Source organism: Staurois parvus, unplaced genomic scaffold (genome assembly GCF_062004578.1).
Source record: "Staurois parvus isolate SC_StPar_1 unplaced genomic scaffold, SC_StPar_1.0 ptg000207l, whole genome shotgun sequence".
Lineage (NCBI taxonomy): Eukaryota > Metazoa > Chordata > Amphibia > Anura > Ranidae > Staurois > Staurois parvus.
Window position 1 is genome coordinate 6,852,965 of NW_028318003.1, and position 6,318 is coordinate 6,859,282.

Consider the following 6,318-nt stretch of genomic DNA (forward strand, 5'->3'; position numbering starts at 1 on the left):
CATGAAAATGGTGAACACATGTGGCGTGTGTTAGGCTTGTTTCACATGAGTTTAAGCTTGTATAAGGGCAGTGTGAACAGCAAGCTTTTATGATATTTTCAGCAAGCATTTGTAAAGCTTTCGGCAATATTTAAGCAGCTTTCTCTAACCCTTTAAAGCACCCTTCAGCTCCTTTTGAAAATGTTAAACATAAATCTTAATGGTGCTGCTGATTGCAACTTCAAACAAGCTGCTAGCATGCTTTCAACAAGCTTCAGGTGCTGTTGAAGCCTGCTAGCAGCTTGTCTAAAGTGGTAATCAGAACTCCCATTAGGATCTGTGTTCAGCATTTACAAACTGTAGCTGAATGGTACTTTAAAAGCTTCAACAAAACCTACAGAAAGCTCTGCAAATGCCTAGTAAAAGCTTGCTGTTCACACTGCTGTTATACAAGCTGAAGCCTGTGTGAAAAGGCTTCACTTAAGGTACTCTGCCATCTCATTTAAAAGGAATGGGCTGCCTTAGCACAGTGTGTTTTGATGCTTGATAATGTGTTGTATTAGTGTAATGAATAGTGTGAATGGGTCCAGAACATTTGCCATCATATGTAAAAAAAGCTTCAAAAATAGGGAGGGAATACGGCATAATTTTTTTCTTATAAGATAATTATCGCATGTTGGGAATGGGTGCAATGAAGCAAGAGAAACATGCTGCTCTTTCGCATATGCACAAGGGTGGCATTCATTCTTATGCACATGAAGCCACATGTGAAGCCACACATGAAACCACGTGGTGCCACGTCCCCATGGGAGTCTGTGTGGTGTACTTTTCATAAGGGGTCCTGGATGTCTATGAAATGAATGGGCTGCCCCACTCACAGAATGCAGGTTGCACAAATCTGAACAGAGCCTTAGCTCATGCAACAAATCTCTACATAAACATAAACAAGAAAGGAATGAATAGAACTCCAGTCTCAAATAGTATTACAAAGTATACAAAATGTTACTTTATTCAGCTAAATAGAAAATGTTTGTATCATTTTAATTTATACAGAGAACATCTAAATGTAAACACACTGCTCAATATTAAAACTATCTGTTTTTTTTTTTAAATACACCATTTGTAGAATAAATAGTGGTTTAGGATTAATTGCACCTATACTATTATTCAGTAACTTCTGCTGTTGTTATTTAGCCTATCTGAAATGTTGTCTTAGGGCGGGTTCACACTGCCCTAGTGCTTTGCCCAGTGCAGTGCTTTGGACAAAGTGCAGCTAATCTGTGGTTTTTGTGCGGTCCCGCTGCACTTTCCCATAGACATCTATGATGTTCTACTGTAGATGCAGCAGTTTTGGTGCACTGTCTGAAACCACACCATATCCACAGGACCTCACAGAAGTCTATGAGAAAGGATTAGCTGCACTTTAGCAAAAGCGCAGCGGGACAGTGTGAAGCTGCCCTTATTGTATTTACATGCTTAATGTCTCAGGGCAGTAACAGAATATCAGTTTATAGAATATAGGTGTCCGTTTGTGAACCAGAGGTAATAGATCGCTGCTCAGTTCTCCGGCATTCTCGGAGAACAAAGTTCTCCTGTGAATGCAGTTTATGAAGCAGTTCTCCGAACGAAGGGAGAACGGCTTCCAAACGCTGGATAACGGTCTACAAACTCTGAAAAACGGCTCATTTTACTATAATCTCTCCAGATTATAGTAAAAGACCAGTTTACTAAGCAGAGGTAAATTATCTCTGCTTAGTTTTCGGTCCCTCTGATTCTCCAGCTCTGGGCTGGAGAATCTGGACAGAGAACACAGATCTCCAGAGAAGGGCTGACAGGATCTCCTAAGTGTTATAAACTGTGAATGACCAGAGAATAGCTGAGATCTGTTGAATCGCAGCTATTCTCTGTGTCATAAAAGGACACCATAATATGGGTGGCCACTTTTAGGTCATTACATACAATGCAGGACCATCAGCCATGTCACATTCTAATTACATTGCCGCTAATCCTGCATTGTACATTAAACACTAGGATGTCCACAAAACATTCATCTGGTTCAAGAGAGAAGCCGTTTGTGGGTCTGTTCCAGTTGAACAAATCTGTTGACACTGTATGGCAGGGGCAGACTGACAACTCATGGGGCCCCAGGGCAATAGGGGATCATGGGGCCCCTGTGTCCTTGCCCAAACTCAAAAAAGCCTATGTAAAAGGTACCAGAGGCATCTCATGGGGCCTCCTACTGACCCTGGGCCCTCAAGCAGTGCCCAAGTTTCCAAATGGTCAGTCCGCCCCTGCTGTATGGTCTATTCAACATAAAAAGGGAGCTGTACCAGGATTCTACCTCTGACTTCGGTATGTCTGCCCCACTGGAGGTATTGACCATTGATTTTCTTACACTTGACAAGACAAATTCCATCATATTCTAGTTATGGCGGAATGCTTTACAAAGTGTACAGTGGCAGTCCTGACCTGCCACTAGACCATCACCCAGTTGATGTGGAAGCACTTCTGACTTCCTTATAGAAGATACAATCTGACCAGGGATCCTGTTTCTAAAGCAAATTCTTCCAAAACAGTTCCAGGCACTATGCATTAAAAAGTCACACACTTCCCTGTACCATCCCCAGGGTTCACTCACTTGGCTTGTGAGAAATAAAGGAAGTGGACCATTTACTTTCTGAAGTGGCCTGGAAATACAACCATAGATTGCATTCCATGGGAAGCCACTCACCCTACCATACTATTTTTTGCTGTACTCTTGAGTGGCCAACAGACCTTTGGCTCACAGTTCTCACAGAACTGGAGCACGTCCCTATTTCCTGAATTCTGTAATGGAAATGGCACCTGGTTGAAGTCCAACAGTTCATTGAAGACCATTCATGGTCGAAGTGATGGGAGTCAGAAGAATCAGGCTTTAACCTTCAACTTTGGGACGGAGCACTAGTCTATGGCAAAGGTGCATACCAGCAAGGAAAATTGCAAACAACATGGAGAGGAGTCTCTGGAGTACTCCTACAACAGACTATTCCAACTGTACCTGTCTATGATATCCAAGAACCACAGACAGTTCTATGAAGGGTTTGGAAGAACCTGTCTGAGATTGTGAGCCACAAACAGCTACCAGAGCTTTAATGGTGGCTACCTCCTGCTCTTCCACCATTATCTCCCAGTCCCCCAGTAGAAATCATGGATCTGGACACTGTTACACAGCCCACTGGTCACCCAGCTCAGGTCTATACTGATGTACAGCCCTCTATCCAATGATGCGTCTGAACCCCTGGTTCACACCTGTGTGGGTTTGCAGCCCATGTTTGCGCTGTCATGGCAGGATGTTCAATTGAATGGGCTGCAGTGTCTGTGTTTCCCACAAAAAAAAAAGCGCTTGAATCTTTTTAAAACGCTGCCACAGAGAAATTTCTATACAACACTATGCCTATGATGTGTCCATAGTCCTGTAGTCAGATTCACCTGCTGCTCTTTAATAAACTTCATCTTACACTTACCCCCTGTCTACTAATTTGGCCGATTGTGCGTCCGGTTACACCTTCTTGCTACTTTCTGTCCAGCGTACATTTCTATAGGCCCATCATTACAATAAGCTGCCTTGCAGACCAATAGAAATATTTTTCTATGGACAACTAACTGTATTAATATACCAGTCTGTTTTAGGTCATTGCATGAGAGATACTGTTACTATCTGAAGGTGCAAACTCAGTCTGCAAAACATGTCAAAGTTTATCCATATGTATCTTTTCCTGATAGAAACACTGTTATTTCTATACTCAAACAGCAAGTATTATTATCCTATTATTACTCTAACACTGTTTGATGGCTGAACATTTAGCTTTTTGCTAAAGGACATATGCATTGGCAAATATGAAATGAATTTTAAAAGTACCACTACCAAGAGCAATAGTTATATACATGAAGAAGGACATTTTGAGGGTATCTTTTTGCAGGTATTACAAAACAAAAACATGCTGGCCAGACTGTTTGACTGACAGGACTCTGTGAAAGGACCTTGAAAATCTATATGTTCACCTTGATAAGTGGTTTTTACACTCCATACAGTATATAAGGATAATTGTATACTACTACTAATGGTTGGGGGTTATCCCATAAGGTAGGCTGTAACACTGAGACAGGGAACAAAATGTTGTTCATCTGGGCAATGTGTTTGATCCTACACATGTGCAGTGCACATTGTACTCTATTTACACAATGGGAATTAGATGCAGGCATAATGTTATTTCAGTGCACATGCATAGGAGTTATCAGTGGCCACCCAGTGACCAAATAAGAAAGATATTGGTCCTGAAGAAAAGCATAGACCTATCATTGCTGGAAGAAAGCATAGACCTATCATTGCTGGAAGAATGCATAGACCTATCATTGCTGGAAGAATGCATAGACCTATCATTGCTGGAAGAATGCATAGACCCATCATTGCTGAAGGAGAGCATAGACCTATCATTGCTGGAAGAATGCATAGACCCATCATTACTGGAGGAAAGCATACACCCATCATTGCTGGAAGAAAGAATAGACCCATCATTGCTGGAGGAGAGCATAGACTCATCATTGCTGGAAGAAAGCATAGACCCATCATTGCTGGAAGAAAGCATAGACCCATCATTGCTGGAGGAAAGCATAGACCCATCATTGCCGGAGGAAAACATAGACCCATCATTGCTGGAAGAAAGCATAGACCCATCATTGCTGAAGGACAGCATAGGCCCATCATTGCTGGAGGAGAGCATAGACCCATCATTGCTGGAGGAAAGCACAGACCCATCATTGCTGGAAGAAAGCATAGACCCATCATTGCTGAAGGAGAGCATAGACCCATCATTGCTGGAAGAAAGCATAGACCCATCATTGCTGAAGGAGAGCATAGGCCCATCATTGCTGGAGGAGAGCATAGACCCATCATTGCTGGAGGAAAGCACAGACCCATCATTGCTGGAAGAAAGCATAGACCCATCATTGCTGAAGGAGAGCGTAGACCCATCATTGCTGGAAGAAAGCATAGACCCATCATTGCTGAAGGAGAGCATAGACCCATCATTGCTGGAAGAAAGCATAGACCCATCATTGCTGGAAGAAAGCATAGACCCATCATTGCTGGAAGAAAGCATAGACCCATCATTGCTGAAGGAGAGCATAGACCCATCATTGCTGGAAGAAAGCATAGACCCATCATTGCTGAAGGAGAGCATAGGCCCATCATTGCTGGAGGAAAGCATAGACCCATCTTTGCTGGAGGAAAGCACATACCCATCATTGCTGGAAGAAAGCATAGACCCATCATTGCTGGAGGAAAGCATAAACCCATCATTGCTGGAAGAGGAAAAACTGGGAAGTAAGAAACATTCTTGCACATTATGAAGAAGATAGATCACCAACTTTTAAACTTCCATGTTACCTTCTAACCTCCAACCTTCAAGGGTAGACCAGGGATATTGAATTAAAATTCAAGGAGGTCCGGTCACTAAAACTTTCTTCTGGCCTGGGTCCAAATCTCAGGTTTGGACTATGACATCAGAGTGCCCCCTTACATCAGATGTCCCCATTAGAGTGCTCCATTACATAAGGTTCCCAATCACAGTGACACCTTATATTAGGTTCAACATCACAGTGACACCTTACATAGGGTGTGCCCATCAGAGTGCCCCCTAACATTACGTGTATACACACTCCTTTGATACGTTGCAACTGTGGGGGAAAGAATGCCTTGACCACCTATGATTGGTTCAGTATAGTGATAGCTTTCTGGCAGGATGGCTCAGGTGGGTTTGGATCCAAACATGCCTGAGCTTATGACTTGTCACTGCGGTCTATGTGTTGGACAATGTTACTCAATGGGCCTGATGTGAACAAGTAGTTTGGCTCAGACCTTTGTGACCTGTGTAGGCAGCCTATTCATTCCAATGGGCTCCCTTACCAGCAGAAACCTGGGGAAAAGTCCCTGACCCTCTTTTTTTAAGGCTACATTCACACTTAGCAGGCATTTTTTTAAGGTGTTTTTGAGTGGGTTTTTTTAAGCAGATTTAAAAATATTATAGGCCTTTTTTTCAGGTGTTTCTCAATTAAAAGGTGTGGAGTGCTGCTGAAAACAGGGTGGAGAGCTGCTGTTTGAGCAAAAAATTGTGCAAACAAGATGCTTCAAAAATCGCTCATGTCACATTTTTGAAGGGGTTTCCATTCAAGTCTATGGGGACAAGAATGCTCAAATCTGCCTAAAAAGTAACTCATACAATTTTTTGAGCAACAGGCATTTTGCTACAGACGGCAGAACGCTAAAATGTGAATAGGGGTCATTGAAATGAATAAGATTTT